At 33.8% G+C, this 18738-nt stretch overlaps 1 long non-coding RNA gene across 1 annotated transcript; it reads right to left on the bottom strand.

Annotated features, from left to right (window-relative positions):
• Positions 1–6933: 6933 nt before the first annotated feature.
• Positions 6934–8144, bottom strand: LOC127727152 (uncharacterized). Its single transcript, XR_007993796.1, has 2 exons — positions 7392–8144; positions 6934–7355 (listed from the first exon to the last, which is right to left on the bottom strand). It is a non-coding gene; the product is annotated as an uncharacterized LOC127727152 (long non-coding RNA).
• Between the last annotated feature and the right edge of the window lie 10594 nt (positions 8145–18738).

Here is an 18738-nt window from a genome sequence, read left to right as displayed (position 1 = left end):
TTCAATCAATCAATCAATCAAACGAAATACTAATGAATAAAAGTTTAGAAAGACTATTCAGGTGCCCCCAAATCTTCATGGATCTTATCTTCGTTTCGGTCCATAAACGTTTTTGGAAATGACCTTCATATAAATTAATATTACTATGATCATGCATGTCTAGGACAATCAGACACAGACAAAACAAAGACTGTAGTTTGTATATTGGTAGTTTTTTGCCATGTCGTTACCGATTTGACTTATGAGTTTGAATATGATGATGGAAGTGTTTAACGACCTTGACTGGCTTTACAGCCCTCGCACGGTCGGTGAGTTTGAATATCCCTATGGTTTCGTCTTTTTATTTTTGACTCTGTGAGTGATACAAATTCAGGGATAATTGACCCTACACTTTTGTTACTAGTTATATTGTTATTGTAATATGCTTGTGATTTTATTTATAATATATACCATTGCTACAAATGCATGATATGGGCACATCCGTATTTTATTTGTCTGTTAATCAATGTGTTTGTGTGTATATGTGATACTTGTAATGAATGCTGCTTTTCTTTCTTTAAAAGAGATACGAAAGATACCAAAGGGATATTCAAATTCATAATTCGGAAACAAACTTGCAATGCCATGACAAAAAATGAAAAAAAACGATAAAAAGACAAACAACAGTCTGCAAAACACAACATAGAAAACTAAGCAACACGAATCCCACCAAAAACCGTAGGGAATTTCACCGTGCACAACACGAATCCCACCAAAAACCGTAGGGAATATCACCGTACACAACACGAATCCCACCAAAAACCGTAGGGAATTTCACCGTACACAACACGAATCCCACCAAAAACCGTAGGGAATTTCACCGTGCACAACACGAATCCCACCAAAAACCGTAGGGAATATCACCGTACACAACACGAATCCCACCAAAAACCGTAGGGAATTTCACCGTACACAACACGAATCCCACCAAAAACCGTAGGGAATATCACCGTACACAACACGAATCCCACCAAAAACCGTAGGGAATTTCACCGTGCACAACACGAATCCCACCAAAAACCGTAGGACATTTCACCGTACACAACACGAATCCCACCAAAAACCGTAGGGAATTTCACCGTACACAACATGAATAATTGTTTGTTAATATTTGGAACTTGCTTTGATCTTGTTACGTTACGATTTGGATACTATTACCCTGGTATTTGATACCTCGATGTGCAGGAAGTGTTTCCAAATATTGGCCTCCTCGTGAGAGTATAACCTCCAAGCTGGACTTAGGACATATATATAAACTTGCGATGGGTTTGAACTGTTTAATCAGAACGTATAGTTTGAACTAAAGATATCCTTAAAAGATCCTGTACAATGGTATATGGTTTAAACATTTTCAGTTTACTTAACAGACGTATTTCATCTTTAAATACTGTGTGTTGTAAACGTCTGTGCTGAAAGACCTAAATAACTTGTGTTAATCAGCGACTTTCGCATATCATTCGAAACTTAACCTCCTAAAGGACTCAAACGGAACCTTCTCAATGTCATTTTCTTTTGCTTACATAGTTTGTGTTACTCTGACCTATTAAGTCTTTAAGTCATCAAGAAAAAACACTTTCTACACTAGTTAAATGAAAATTCATTATACTCAAGTATTGTCACCTGTTTACACTAAGCAAACGATATTACTAAGTACTTCAAATATTGAACAGAACAGGAAAAGTAAACAATCACTGGCTGAGGATTTGTACAAGCAGACAAAGCGATCATGTTTAACTAACAAAACATTGTTAAGAAATATTTTGATATCCACTCCCCCAACTCAGAAAGATTAAATCTCGATCTCATTCAATTATAAAAGCATATTTACTTAACCAACGTTGGTGCAGACATTGAAGGTGTAAAACTGTTCGTGTATATTATATGATTGATTCCCAATTGTTCACAAATATAAGTAATATTATACGTAATAATAATAGTATATGAATAACAAGAACGAAACCTTTAACGAAAATGTTTCTTCAAAATACACTATAGACACTATTCTATAGTTGAATACTCTATTTTGACCTCTTGGTGTATATTGTTATTTGTTTTGTTTGGTTGCTACCTCATTTACGTAATCCCCAGGTTTCTTGTTATTAATACAACACGTTTTATGTAAATGATAAGAATAAGTTGGAGTATTAAACTATGACAAGTTCCGACTTCTTTTAGCATCATTGCTTTTGGGTGTTCGTTTGGCTATGCTGGAATCTTTAAATACGCAGTCACGTCTGATATGATTGTTTAAAGCCATGCATCTAGAAAATATTCCCGTTATTTTGCATGTTAAAGAACCAAACGAACGACTTACAGCAGTAGATTTAATTGATGATATGACATATTTTATTTTTTTCGGTCAATTTATGCAGTTTTTAGATTTCAAAATCAGATAGATGCAGTACCTGCTGGAGAGTGGAATGTAGCGTCTGTCCCACATGCTAAACAACGAGATGGTCAATCATGTGGAGTTTTTGGTTTTTTGCCCATTGTCTGTCAAAATTCCTGACACTAATAAGTACACCCTTATTTTCTTATGGCAGTCTACCAAATTTTCTATTCCTTACACACACTTCTATTATTAAAATATTGTTACTTATACATAAATTACATTGGCGTTTTTTTTAATTAAATGCTGTGCATGGTATAGAAAATAAATCATCGAAATCTACAGAATATTTCAGCGTACATTGAGTTTTCAAAACATGCCCTGGCAACCCATTATACATCAATTTAAAGAAGAATTGAACACAAAAGCTTCAATTTAATCATGATAAAACTTACATGGAAGAAAAAAAGAAATACATTTCAAAGTCTAACTTGACACAAGGTAGTTTTCGGTAACTATTATCAACCTCAAATTGTTAAATAGAGACATTTTCATATTTTTGCAGGTTGCAGAGCTAGCTAAACCCATAGAGGAGAAGTTTAACGGTGTACTACTACCTCCTGCTAAAGCAAAGAAAAAAACCCAGAAGAAATTTAGATTGATCGATTGTTGATTGCTTAACGTCCTGTGGTAAATATTTCATGCATGTTCAGGACGAGAACAAATTAACAATAAATATAAAAGGTAGGTCCTGTAATAGAGGCCGTCCAGGAGGAAGGTCGGAGAAATTTTGACTCCCACTGGAAAATGAGGGTATATTGGATAGGGACAGAAAGTTTTGACTAGCAACAAGCCATCTACGGACCCCTCAGATTTGTTACAAGGCTTCTTAACTTGCAGAGAGCATGGGACCCTCTTTAAACGAGGCATCCAATTTAACGTCCTCATTTTGACCAGACGTGGCTGTGTACTTGTATCCCGCACAGCCAAACAGACGCCCCATTTTGGCAAGAAATTTAGAAAAATTTAAAAAAACCCACCTTGATAATTGAGAAAACTGTCGAAACTCAAAAATACAGAGCTTGGAAAAGATACAAGAGTTCATTCACTACTTAATGACGACGATGAACCTATTACTGATGAGCGAAACGAATTCGAGGATGCGGTACCACCGAAAGAAGGAAAAGTACCAGCATATTAGCAAAAGACTTTTATGAAGTTTGTCTCGGAAAGGCCGCCTCTAGAAAGAATTTAATAAAACAAATATGGAAAAATGTATGGATAAATTTCTGTCCATGTAATTTGGGGTTTTCAGTTTGTTTAAGGTTTTTTTGGTGATATTTAACTTGAGATAAATGTGTTTATGTTTTCTTAATAAATAGAAGATAAAATCGCTGTTATGAATAACGATGAGTTATTTTTTAAATGAGAGATCTAATTGTTTACTTTAATTAAAGGTTGTAGGTGAGCTAAGAAAAACTGGTTGGCAATCGTCGCTTTACCTTACACAAAATGTTAAAAAATGAAATTGGAACTAGGTTTTTGAACCCACTTCCGCCCATGAGACTGTTTGTAGAAAATGTTTCTCAAATCTTGTTATCCTTTATTTCATTGTCAACTGTGGTCATTGATATTGTGTACCTTTTTGGCTAGATGTAAATTCTGCAAATAGTCAGTTTATCTTCGTACTTAAACAGTTAAAACTTTCAAATATTTTTTCAAGATTTAACACAAGTTTGAAAGGATGGTAGATTTGAAAACATACTACATACATGATTAATGTTAAACCTTTTCGCGAAGGCTAAGTATAAGGTACTTCAAATAGAATGGTAAATTAATCCACAGAGTCTGACCATTGATTAAGTGAACTGTCATTGTTCATCACACTGAGTTGTTTTCTTTCGTTTCATTGGTTGAGATAGTCTGACGTTTGATTTTGTCAGTTTTTGAATTTAACCGTGGGGTTCGGTGTTTTTATAAATACTTTTTTGCATAAATGGTTACATACCCTCAGTTCTGTTTTTGCCTGTTTGATTTTGGAGTTTTGTTTTGTTATTTATTTTTTACTCTAGATAACTGATATTTAAAAGACTAATTCACGGTCGTGCAATCGTGTAATAGGATAGATTGTTGTTATCGTATTTTCTTATCAAGTCAGTATTCTCTACAAGGCTTCGACTGACGATTTCGGCCAGATTGACTGATTTGTAGATCATCTTGTCCTGCAGATTAGATTTTAATAGTTTCTATTTATCTAATAAAGATTTTGTTTTAGATAATAGCAAGTTAAGGGCAATAGGGAGTCGTCTGACAGCTTTGCTCATGTCAGATTTGTTTCTATCTATAATGGATTACAAGGTAATAGACATAAGTTATATTTTACTACTTTGCTCTGTTAAGTCTCGATGGCAATTTTTTTTGGCAGGCGGGATTACTGTACACATTTTAAAACTTGATACGCCAAATAGGATTGCGGTCAATATTGTTTCCAATTGGCCCAGAAGTTTCAGAGGAGAACAGTTTTGTAAAAGTTAACGAACAACGAACGCCAAGTGATGAGAAAAGCTCTCGTGGTCTTTAGGCCTAAACAGAAGTTCGGTCAGAGTTAACAATGGTAGGACAAACAACTATTGCGTGTCTCAATTTCCTAGAACCAGGTCACCTACATACCCTGTCTATGAACTTCACTGAACTTGAAAAGTACATTAAAGTTCAGTCTTGGATACATGATTTTTTCATTATTTGCTATTGGCTTTGAACTAGCTTTAAGTAACTACGAGCACTCTAAGATTAGTATTTGATACATGATTTTTTTCATTATTTGCTATTAGCTTTGAACTAGCATTAAGTAACTACGAGTACTCTGAGATCTATACTTTGTGTCTTTAATATCATATTTGTTTTTCGTTGATTGTTTTGTACATAAATCAGACCGTCAGTATTTTCGTTTTGTATTTGTCTTGTGGGGCCTTTGAATGCTTGCTATACGGTATGGGTTTGGCTCATTGATGAAATCTGTTCGGTCCCCTATATAGTTGCTTTTTTTGTCAGTTGGTCTCTGGTGGAGAGTTGTCTCATTGTTAATCATACTTCTTATTTGTATTTCAACACGTCGTCACCCCAAATAAATCTGAATTTTACTGGATAACTTCTTCCAATGTACTACAGGGCATACACTTTTAACTTGCGTCTGATTCAAGAACCCTACTGGGTTGACTGGGGTATAGAAATATGGTTATCTGGACTTTTCCCACCCGTGAGCCCTTTTTGCTGTGCAGACAGTCTAAATACGCAGCCACGTCCGATCGAAAGGGAAACCTTAAATCCGAAGCATCGTGTAGGGCAGATCACTAGCATTAGGGATACTTTAGACTATTGCTAATTTATAGTGCATTGTTTGGCTTTCCTTAATACTAGTATTAAACACGCATTGAATCATTGAAAGAACACGTTTCTTTGTAAAAGTAAATACCGTTAAACAATTTGCAAGGGCTGGTCATTATTTCATGAGCGCTATGTCAGAAAACGTTAAATAATTTTGAAATGGTCGTATTTAAGTGTCATGCTTCTCTGCTTGCTTCTAAGTAATAACGAAACCGTTGTTTTTTTTTTTTAAATTGAAACGTTCTGAATGTTGTGAATCCCATGGTTAATAAACATGTAGTAATATAAAAATAAGGAGATGTGGTATGATTGCCAATGAGACAACTATCCACCAAAAAATACGAAAAACAAATATGACAAGACATGAACCAACGACAACCACTGAATTGGAACAGACAAATACAGAATTTGGTGGGGTTAAACATGTTTGAAGACGCCAACCCTCCCCTAAACTGGGACAGTGGTGTAACGGCATAATACAAGAACAAACTACTAAATAATAAATGAAAACAAATATGAGAAACAGCAATAAACGACAACCACTCAATTACAGGCTCCTGACTTTAGACAGGCACATGTATAATGTGGCGAGGTTAAACATGTTAGCTGGCGCCGAACCATCCCCCTAACACAAGACAGTGGTTTAACATCACAACATATGAACAACTATAAAAATCAGTTGAAAGGGCTTAACTCATAAGATACAAAGCATAAAAACAAGCAACAGAACCACAGACCTGAAGTGGTAGGGTATTCATAAATCTCCACAACAACAACACCCCCCCCCCCCCCCAAAAAAAAAAACACTAAGTACAGATCAGAGAGTACTCACAGTTACTGACAGCTAATTAAAAGCCAATATCAGAAAAAAAATATGTATCGAAGACTAAAATATCAATCAGTACAAATCCAACATCCAATGGATTTTGTGTAAAGACGTCATTAACAGTCAGAGAAAAACATGACCTTGTGCAATGTATCGATAGTGAATGTGAATACAAGTATGTATATAACAGTAAGCCTTTTCTCATCTTAAGACGAAGTGTCGTGCTCACAGAAAAATAGAATGCGTTTCTTTTAATGAAACTTTGCCTGAGAATTCGAGAAACACAGTCTGTTAAATAAATCGTCTTTACTCTATTATATTTGTATATACCAACTGGAAAAAAAAAACCAAAATATATCTATTTTATATTTTATTTTGCTCCATTTCACATCAAATATTTGTACACAAGGTATTGCTTAATTACACAATTTAAATACAGGTACGAAAGTAAATTTTACAAACTATTCAATTACATTGTAATTACAACACAAACACATTCGTTTGATATTCTGTCTCAATGCAGACATGCACCATATTTGTTAAAAAGCACAGGACGAATAAATAACTGAACAACTTTTTACCTGAGATCATGGAAGGCAGATGTGAATTTGTTGTATTTTTTGGCAGTTTTAGTCTACCAAAAAAAATATATAAACGTTACAACAATTCGCACAAGTAACATTTAGCACCAAATTTTACATATTCATCAGAAAGTATACAATCACATCGACATAGTTTAACCTTATCTTCGGTAAAATCACATCGACATAGTTTGACCTTATCCTCGGTAAAATCACATCGACATAGTTTGACCTTATCTTCGGTAAAATCACATCGACACAGTTTGACTTGATCTTCGGTAAAACCACATCGACACAGTTTGACCTTATCTTCGGTAAAATCACTTAAAACCAATCATAGACTGGTCTGTATTTCAAAATTGGTTTCAAGTACTTTTTGGAGTCCCCTTGAGAACAACGTTTACTCTCTGAAGCTATGGGAACTCTTTTACATTCATCTATCCATTGAACTCGGTTAGATCGTACATGTTTGTTTTCCCTCGAAACAGTGTTCTCATTAAGTGTATTTAGTGCTGTCGGTTTATAAACATCGGTTTGGATATCTGTATTACCTTGTTTGACACAAACAGTTTGAAGGTATTTATTTTCTTGTAGATATTTGTTGTCTATTTCACTGAGAACGGCACGGAAAACATCGGAACCATGAGGCAACATCTTCAATGATATTAAAATATCAGTCTCGAAAAGGGAAATTTGGGTTCGTTATTTCAACACTAGCTTTTGCATCCGCCTTCAACACTTCAAAGTTATCACTAGTTAAGAACAGTTCTTCTTTTGAATGCTATATCCGTATCAATAACACTCCTTTAATTATATAATTTTCAGCATACTTATTAATCTCATATTTCCTACTGAATTATAATATGATATGCTATTCGTTAATACTAGAACACGCTCTAATTCAATCTCAATTACTTACTTAAAATATACAGGTGAATGACAGTAATGACATCTTTGGTAAGTTTTATACCCGTTAAAGCATCATTTGTTTATGTCATTCAAACCACGTGAGATTTAAATACACTTATTGGAAACTGTCAATCATAAAAGGGTATGCTTTATTGAACGTATTAAATTACACGTCTACATTTAAATTTGCATGAAATAAAAATACAAGCATGTGTCAGACAACTACAAGTAACAGGTTAATCATCTCATCGTTCAAAACACACAAAAGAGCAATATTGATAATCTATTTAAAATCTACAAATTCGTATTATAATCTGTTTAATCAATACGGTGTATATATTTGAAAATATTCAAAACGTACGGATGTTGCTCAATTTCGACGAACGGATCTTGCGGTACATCATTCCTTACATAAACGTTCGATAGAATTGCCTAATAATTTTCTTGAAAAGAGAACACTCTTATTATTTTTTTAACCTTTGCAAATGTAAATAAAAACAATACAGTTTACACCCCAGTTCTATTGTTATACTTCATAGTTTCTATTTCTGAAACATGTGTGAATTGAATAGATCTATTGTAACGAATAACAATGGATTTTGACCACAGGGTGTGACGAGCGGGGTTTCTGGAAACCCCTGCTTCTACATCCCGCAAACAAAGTCCATTGTTATTCGTAACAATAGAAATTGATTATTTTTTAAATAGCATGAACATAAGAAATTACTAATAGTGTTCACTACAAATTGTTTCATGATATTAAAAAAACACATTTTAGGAAATTCCAACAGGCATCTATATGGAATACAAAAATAATCCTTTGAATACTCTTTTGCTTGAAAGTATTTTTTTTTTATCCCAGTCATATGTCTCTATTCTAAAGCATTGATCTTTTAAAAAAATGGGGATTCTAACTCCCGGACCCCCCCTCCCCCTCCCCGGTTACCCAGTGGCCGATCCGCGGTTGGGGGTTCCGCGGGTTGGACCCGACTTTTATTTAAAAGATCAATGCATTTGAATGCTTGGACCCCCCCTTTTCTCTTGAGTTGGGAGCCCCCGGGATCAGCCCCTGAGTGCCCCCAAAAAGGGAGTTCCTCTATATTAAATATTGTATGTTGAGCGTGTCTGGTAGTAGGGTTTTTAATGCAGACACACCTATCCTTTAGTATGTTCGAATATGAATGTTTGTTTATTCTCGAGAAGAGGGGGGGGGGGAGGCTTTTGTTTTTGATAAAATCGTAAGATATAAAATACAGTTATGATTACCTTTATTAAACTGATACAGGTAAGTACTTTGGGTTATAATATTGCCTTTATCTTTAGTCTCTTCTACCAAATCCAACGCTTGCCACAAAATGTCGTCCGTCTTATACCCGTCCATATTGACAACTGTATACCAGGACCATGATGTATTTTTTGTTTGTAATAAGAATACACGAAACATTCAACCTTGACCTGCTGATCCATATTAGCACAGGATTAAACGGGAATATGCAAAACAACTTTGAAATTTGTAAAATATACTCACTTGTCAAAGTTTGAACGAAGATAACCAAAGAAAGGTTACTAGTGGGGTTTCATGTAATATAAAAAAAATAGTTTTATAAATCATGGTTTTATATTGTCAATAAATATGATATCGTTTTTTTTTTCATTTAATAATCAATGTTAACAAATATAGGGTTTAGAATGGGGTGTAAGTTAGTTATACACCTCGGGATACGGCGTGTCTGGATAAGAAACACCTCCGGCCTCCGGCCGACGGGGTTTCTTATCCAGACACACCTATCCCTCGGTGTATAACTATTACATAAATTGAGTGCGTCCGAAGCGCTTTTCTCGATTTACCTCCATGAACGCTCAAACCTAAGGTAACAATACACAGTACGGAGGGGTTTCTTATCCAGACACACCGTATCCCGAAGTGTATAACTAACTTTCACCCGATACTAAACACTATATTTGTTTATATTGAATTTTAAATGAAAAAGAACGGATAGGATTTTAATTGACAATATCAAACAATGATTAATAAGAAAAAAACATATTTTTTTAAATGAAACCCCACTAGTAACCTTTCTTTGACATCTTCATTCACACTTTGACAAGTGAGTAGATTTTACAAATGACAAAGTTGCCGTTTTTGCATATTCCCGTTAAATGCATGTAATAATATGGACCAGCAGGTCAAGGTTGGCCGTATCGTGCATTTTTATTACAAAAAAATATATCATGCTTCTAGTATGCAGTTGTCAATATGGACGGGTATAAGACGGACGACATTTTGAGTCAGGCTTTGGATTTGACAGAAGAGACTGAAGATAACGCAATATTTATAACCCAAAGTACTTACATGTATCAGTTTAATTGAGGTAATCATAAATGTATTTTACATGCTACGGTTTTATCAAAAAAAGCCTCCCCCTTTCTCAACATTAAACAAACATTCACATTCGAACATACTGAGGGATAGGTGTGACTGGATTAGAAACCCGACGACCGGACACACTTAACTTACAGATTGCATATGTAGGAACACGAGGGGGGGGGGGGGGAGGGGATGCGCGGATTCGAACCCTCCTTTTTTGACGATCAATGCTTTTGAATGGGGACATATGGTTGGAAACCCCCCCCTCCTTTTATCCTGGGTTGAAACCGCCTTTTAAAAATGGCTGGATCCGCCCCTGGGTGCCATCATTTGTCTTCAACAATCCAAACATTAATATTTGTTTTATGATTTAGACTTAGTCCAAATGAATACTATAATATACTTATGTTTTTAATGTATAATTCAAATAAAAGTTCTATACATATATGTTCTTTAAGTCATTGCCATAATGGGATTAAAATTTTAGCTTCAAGCAAAGGAGTATTTAAATGATTTTTTTTTATTCAAAATAGATGTTAAATATTTTTTTCGCTGTTGGAATTTCCTGAAATATGTTTTTTTAATATGTCTTGAAACAACTTTTAGTGAACACTATTAGTAATCTCTTTTGTTAATGTTATTAAAAACAATTTCTATTGTTATGAATAACAATGGACTGTGTTTTCGGGATGTAGAAGCAGGGGTTTCCAGAAACCCCGCTCGTCACACCCTGTGGTCAAAATCAATTGTTATTCGTAACAATAGATCTATTCAATTTACACTTGTTTCATAAATAGAAACTACGAAGCATAACAATAGAACTGGGGTGTAAGTTTATATCTTCTCACCCTTTTTGCAATATTTTGTAGCAAATAAATGCAGATTGTTGCCATGGATACACCAACTTATTATATATCATCATTTGTTGGGGTTCGTCTTATTCAGGCTTTAGTTATCTATGTTGTGCTTTGTGTACTGTTAATTGTCTGTTTGTCTTTTTTTTTTTAGCCATGGCGTTGTCAGTTTATTTTCGACTTGTGTATGAGTTTGAATGTCCCTTTCGTATCTTTCGCCTCTCTTTAACTACTAGAAATACAATCTATGGAAGATATTGATTACATACATATGCACATATATGACACGAACATTAGGATTAATCTTGTTAGAAAGCAAGGAAAAGAGGATGGTAGAATTTATGAGGATAATTTTTTATTTTTTTTCCTAACTGTAATATTGCTACCTAAGCATTTGAAAGGCTATATTAAACACCCAACCACTGGCGGTACTAACTCAGACTGGCAGAGCGATTAAAATTGTTGACAATAAGTATGGAATTTTCTTTTGATTTTCAAAAAAAAAACCCAACTAGTGTCAATTCGAAAAACTTACTCCGACTGAAATCTAAAGAAAGGCGAAAGATACCAAACGGACATTCAAACTCATAAGTCTAAAAACAAACTGACAATGCCATGGCAAAAAACGAAAAACGACCAAAAGACAAACAACAGTACACAATACACAACATAGAAAACTAAAGACTGAGCAACACAAACCCCACTAAAACGGTGGGTGCTCTCAGATGCTTTTAAAAAAGGTAGGCAGATTCTGATCAACACGTGGCACCTGTCGTGTTGCTCAACTAAACTAGATTTGTTTTTTCCTTTTCTTTTTTATGAACAATTCCTGAGTTTTCAAAAATCACAATTTTATTCAAATATATTTTGTTGCAATCAGTGACTTTCATTATTGAAATGCACACATACTAATGGAAATTGTGCATTTTATAACACATGTTCATTGTTAAAGTTTTTAAGTCCCCTATTTCGATCTTGCGTCTGATGAACACGTCCTTGGGTTGTGATCATATTTCTGTCTATAAAAATTTTTCAATTTCACCTCTCCATTATGCTTAATTTTGAAGCATTTTATAGGCAAAAAAAATGCGTTTTGCTCAAAGGTTACACATACTATACATTCTTCTGTCCCGGGAGCCAACCATTTGTACTTTCAAGGCTCTGGTTTTGGCAACGTAAGAAGACGTTTAAAAACTGGGCTAATTCTTACAAATGTGCAATAAAACGGCGATAAAAATCGAGGAGATGTCGTTTAGTTTACGTAATTTATGGAAGGAAAATCAGAAGTCACTGCAATGTTCGTAATTTGAGTGCCAATATCGTGTTGAACTATACTCTAAACTATTAGTAAATAACGAACAAATCATTATTCAACAAGTTTGATTAATAGTAAAATCAAATAACACATATTCGTCTTATATTTTGCTCTCAACTTATTCGTTATATTTGTTATATACTTGATGTCTTAATGTTTAAATGGAAGATCATAATGAATTATCTGTACAAGCTTCAAAAATTAAACCTACGTATCTTTGCTTTATCTAAAATATTGACTTAAACAAGATATACAAATATTGTCTACAAGGGATTTAATACAATGCAAGAATCAGTTTGTTTTAGCTTAGAATAGAGTGTTAGTTATATTTTACATTTTTCTCTCCCACTTTAAAACGATTTCATATCTAAATCTTATGCAATATTAAAAACAAATTTACTCAACCACCTATGGCTGAACATGTTAAGATCTTTGTGGAATATGATTTTGCAAATCGACAATTAACTAACTTCATTTAAAACGCATTCTGTACATTGAAGAAGAAATGTATTCCACATAAATCCTTATATTCATTGCTGTTGTGATTTTTATTTAAATAATTGTAAAAGATTTCAATTTTCCCAGGTGTGTGTACTTCAGGATTCACCACAATTTTTTTCTTAATATTAAAAATTTCCACTCAAAATATTTGATCTTGACGTAAATAGGGATTTCAAATAATTTAACAGTAAAACTTTTCTAGTGTGAAGTAAAATCCAGTTTCCTGTAGATTAATATTATGATAAAATATGCATAACAAATTATAGTCTTGCTTAACTTAAAAAAAAAACCAAAAACAATGTATGCATAATATTATCTTTTCCGGTCAAACTAGTATGACTTTATGTAAAAATCAGCCGAACTTTTTAAATGTTTATATATAATTACAATTAAACCATTTTCTTTTTGTGTTTTTTACTGTGCATGTATTGATTTTTTATCATGGATGGATGCCCATATTCTTCCTTTTCTACCATAAAAGTAAAAGATATTTGAAATTTAACAGAGCCAAAATATCCACTAACTATTTAAATAATCTTTGAGATGAAAAGTTATTCCCCTTTGGTAAATTTTTAACAGAACTTTTTTGTCGAATTGGTCTCTTATTAACCAGTTTGAAAAGCTTATCAATAGTTTAAAAAACTAACCAAATAAATGTTTCGAGCTGGCTATAGGTATAAGAAATATTAAAAAAATACAAAATTATGCCTTGAACACTCAGTGTTAAATACATAAGCTTTTTATTTATTACAAGACTATATATCAAGTTAGTTGTTGAAAGAGCTCTGTACCCAGTTACTGACCTGTGCAAGGTGGTTTTTGTTTTACAACAAAATAAACAGCTTCGGGCAGGGGGTAGGTTATGCCTTAGCAAAAACTGAAAATAAGATCGAAGAACACTGCGATCCCACTTAATAAATTGTTTTGAAAGAAACCAGTTATCACTATTTCCTGGTCTTCAATTGAAAATTATTCTTTTTGCATCCAAACGTCCTGAAATGGGTATGCGTTAATGTGTCATACCACCAATGCAAAACCCTTATATAGTCCAACCATTTTTTTCAATATTCACTACTCTCTAAATATTTTACCTGAAGTTTAACTTAGTGAGAACCGGGAACATCCTGCATTTTACACGCATCACCTTTCTATATTAAAAATCTTGAAGTAACAAATGAGGTATACTGAAAGTCATCTTCTACTAAAAATACCAATCTGGTTATCTGACAACCTTTAATAAGCATACTGTCTACATGTAGCACATCTACCCTTACAATTTGAATAAAAATTCATGGACAAATTATAATTCAATTTGGGATCAAAATGGTCCAAATATATTTCTCATTCAGCAAAACATTAGTTTTTGAAAATTTATTTGCTAGTTTTAATAAATAACCTTATCAAAAGCACTGTGTTTTGTCAGTGATGGGCTACTTTTACATATTCTCAATGCTGATTGGTTGATTTTGTGGTATGCCGCTATTATGTTATCTGCGATGGTTGCAACACTAGTTTCAACCAGAACAATGATGTGCAAAAGCGTTTGCTATACTACTCCCAACACATATCAGTCAGCATATAGCCAAAAAAAAGCAAAAATAAACGCAATAGATTATCTGAAATCTTAGTATACCTTGCTATAAAACCAGGTTTAACCCACCATTTTCTTCGGAAAATGCCTGTATCAAGTCAGGAATATGGCAGTTGTTTTTCACTTGTTCATTTGATTGATAGCGTTTGATGATGTCAGTTTTTATGGACTTCCCCTTATTGAATTTGCCTTGGAGTTCAATACTTTTGTTATACTTTTTACTTACTTTACGGAAGTTTCATCCATCTATTGTTTGTGCTGCTATCATCATTTCACATTAACACCTCAAATGGTTGACAATGGTATATAAATCATAAATATGATTACCTGGACTTCTTCAATTGGTAGTAAACCGTTGCTAAAAGGGTTGAAATTTCAGTTTGGCTGTGCCGAAGCAGTGTAGGGAAAGTACCACGATTTAATCTTAAATTCCCACCCTCCATCCAAGGCGATCAACTTTGCAGAATCTACCTTTTGTATTAATTGTTTACTTGTGTTCATCCAAATATGCATTGTATATTTGCCATTTTAAATCTTATAACGATGAGGGTTTAATTTTTGTGCTAACCAGAGGGAATTCATGAACTTTCATTGAAGAAAACTCCAAAGTACACGTTACTTGTCTTTAGTCTGTGGGTTGGTAATTTGTCCAATTAGCAATCATACCACGTCCCCTCATTTTTATATTGATAGTTGAAAACTTTTTTAGACATATTTTGTTGTTAAGTCCTCTTATATAGGTTTTATTCTCTGTTCAACATCCACTGAGGTAAAATTGTCAGGCATCAATTTCCTCTTCCAGCATTTACTGTTTAGTGGTTTGATAGTTAATTAGATAATAATTACTCTTGAATTATGTCTTCCATTTCACGTTGCTATCAATTATTATGCATTGAAAATGTTCTTATAGTTTTCCCTGCAAATATCAATTACTTTTTGTTATTGATGATAATTATGTTTTTTTTATCAAAGATTTTGTTCAGGAAATAGGAATGACGAGTTTTTATTGATACTAATTTGAACTTTCTGGTTGGAATTCTATCGGTCATAAGTGTTCTTTCAAAGAGTGACCGACCTTAGTGTAAAGCAAGATACAAATATTGATTTAGGGTAAATGGCAGCAACAATATGATAGAAAATTGATGTTTACAGTCTAGTTATAAACTCTTGCAACCATATTCTGGACTATTTATTCTTTTCTTCAGCTCGGGTTATATACTTTTATATAAAGTTAAGAAAGATCAATTGGATCGAAAGGGTAAACATCTCTTGCAACACATGCATCATCTGTCACTAAAATCGCATTGTTCCGTTTGAACGTTACGGTAGGAAAAATAAATTGGTATCACAATTTACATATACGAGTTTCACAAGGACTAAATAATGACTTACAAAAACTATCAGCCTACTTTAAGATATTGCTATTTATTAGCATAGTAAGAAGAGAATGCATTTCCACAAACTTTTAATAATTTCATGTATTGCCATAATAAATATCACTTTATAGATAAGTTACGTCCGAAGCACTTTTCTAGATAAACCGTCATCAGGGACACTCAAAAGAAATATGTTGAAAGCCAAGCATGTACAAGGTAAGTGATGGAGGTAAGGTTGATTTATTACTACTCATTTCGCGGGTTATAGAAATGTCTTGTTGTCTTAGTCTGAAGGGTGACTTTCTTCAAGGAGATTCTGTTTGTCTCTCCTGGATGTATAAACATGCAGCTATGTCCAGTCATGATGAGCACGTCAAATTCGATGCCGGGTGTAGGAAGTATGCCACAATCTGTGAATCTTAATTAAACGTTGAAACAGCTCTTCGAGGTGTGTGTAGGAGGCCTGCTGCAAGGAAATTTTTTTCTATTATTCAACATACCGTCATTTTTACCATTTCCTTAACATTGCTACCACTTGAAACCCATTCCATATGACTTATCACTGAATTCTTCATTAAAAACATAATTCATTCATCTTTAAAAAAAAAAAAAATTATATTTTCTATCTCGATCTATAAGTTCGAGTTTGAAACTTTTGTTCATCTTTAAAATTCAGATCGACTAAATTGTTCATGAGAGGGGAATACAGTTAATAAGATTATTGAAATAAATGCACAATTATACCCCATTGGGGTTGGTGGCATACATTGTAAATGAAAAATTAACAAAATAAAACAGTACATAAAACATCACAAAAAGAATAGAATACAAGACATGAATTTATATACGTACATATCATGCAGTTGTCGAATCCACTCTCCTCAGTGACCATGATTTTTTAGTAAATGGAGCAGCATACCGCATAACTGACGGACATGAAAGACATGATTCATTCCCAAAGAAGAGTTTTAAGCAGCGTTCCTTATATTAACAGATATGGCTTGCTGTTTACTTCTGTATTTGGCCGAAAATTCAATAACACAGGTGTGATAAAAGTTATTTACCCTGAAAATTTAACCTGCAAGGTGTTTCCCGATATGCGGACAAATCATGAAGAATCTCTTTTTGTATCCTTATTTTTCTTTTCTATCTTGCCTTTTTACGAGTTTCCGTTATTTTATATAGCAATTATACTATGGTTAAAAAACCCAAGGGTGACTGGGGAATAGAAATATGGTCACTCTTGGTCTTCTTCCGACCAGCAGTAAAACCCTTCCCAAAGTGGGGCGTCCGTTTGGCTGTGCGGGATGTACATGTTCGCAGCCACGTCCTGTCAGAATAGAGACGATAAATCCGAGTGCAACGCTCTCTGCACGTTAAGAACCCTGGCAACAACTCTTTGAGGGTCCGTAGGTGACATGATGCAAGGGATAATTTATGTCCCTATCCAATATACCCTCATTTTCTAATGGCAGTCCAATTTCCACCGATCATCATCCCGGACGACCTCTATTACACTACCTATTGCGCTTATTGTTAATTTGTTTTCGTCCTGACCATGCATGAAATATTTGCCACTGGACGTTAAGCAATCAATCATCTAAGGTTACGCTTCCAATTCAAACTCAAAAGGTTCAGTGTATGAAAAGTGCGAATCGAGAAAACCGTTTCTTATGTGGAGTAGCGATATTTTCTTTTGTTAACGAGATGCATTGTGGGGAAATCTCCGACGAATGTTGACATTTGAAGGGATACAAGAAAATTCATCTGTAAGTGCTTGTTTATTCTTTTTAAAACATAGAGGTATTTAACAGGAAGAACGTATATACAACTTGCCATGTATTTTGAACATTTTATCCCAAGTTTGATGTATTTATGCGAGTAAATATGCATTTTCATACAATAAAGCCTATTTGCACAATCTATAATTTTAAGGTGTTCAAATACGTATTCAATTGCATTCTACGCAATAATCACTTAGGATTATAATGCTATATTTTCTTATATGAGTGCGACGTTTTGATAATAGAATAACGATATGCTTTTAATATGAAAATTTTTCCAATGCGACATTTTTCTAATAGAAAATCGATACTTTTTTCATATGAAAAAAATACGACAGTATTATATGGCACAATACATCCAAGCAAAGTAGAAAGATCGACAATTATTCATGACAGGTTCGTTGGTACAGGTAAAATATCACTGAAATTTTTGTAGATGATGTTCGTACATACTAAACCAATTATACGCTTATAAAGAAGTATACAGGATGTTCAATATCCTCTGCGGGTAGATCAAATTTGGGTTTTTCAATCAATATTGCACAGTATTTACCACCTTCCAAGTGCATAATATACGATCCTATGGTTACACTGAGCTATTGAATTTTTAGTGGTGGTGATGTGGCGAATTTAAATGTGGCTACTGTAATTATTTTTCTCAGCTTATCGATTGCACCATAGGTCATGCAGCAAATAGCCACTCTGACAAAGAAATATCATTTCTTAAAGAAAAATAAATATTCCGATACACTATTTAATTAATAACGTTTTCCAATAAAACCTGAAAATGAATACAAAAATGGAAACATTATTATTCATAACAAAGATAAATGCACCGTTACCGTTGTCCCAAACTTGGAAGACACAATTCCACATCCGAA

The sequence above is a fragment of the Mytilus californianus genome, unplaced genomic scaffold, assembly GCF_021869535.1.
Source record: "Mytilus californianus isolate M0D057914Y unplaced genomic scaffold, xbMytCali1.0.p SCAF_19, whole genome shotgun sequence".
NCBI classification, from domain to species: domain Eukaryota; kingdom Metazoa; phylum Mollusca; class Bivalvia; order Mytilida; family Mytilidae; genus Mytilus; species Mytilus californianus.
The sequence above is the reverse complement of the archived record's forward strand: the minus strand, read 5'-3'. Positions and strand labels throughout refer to the sequence as shown.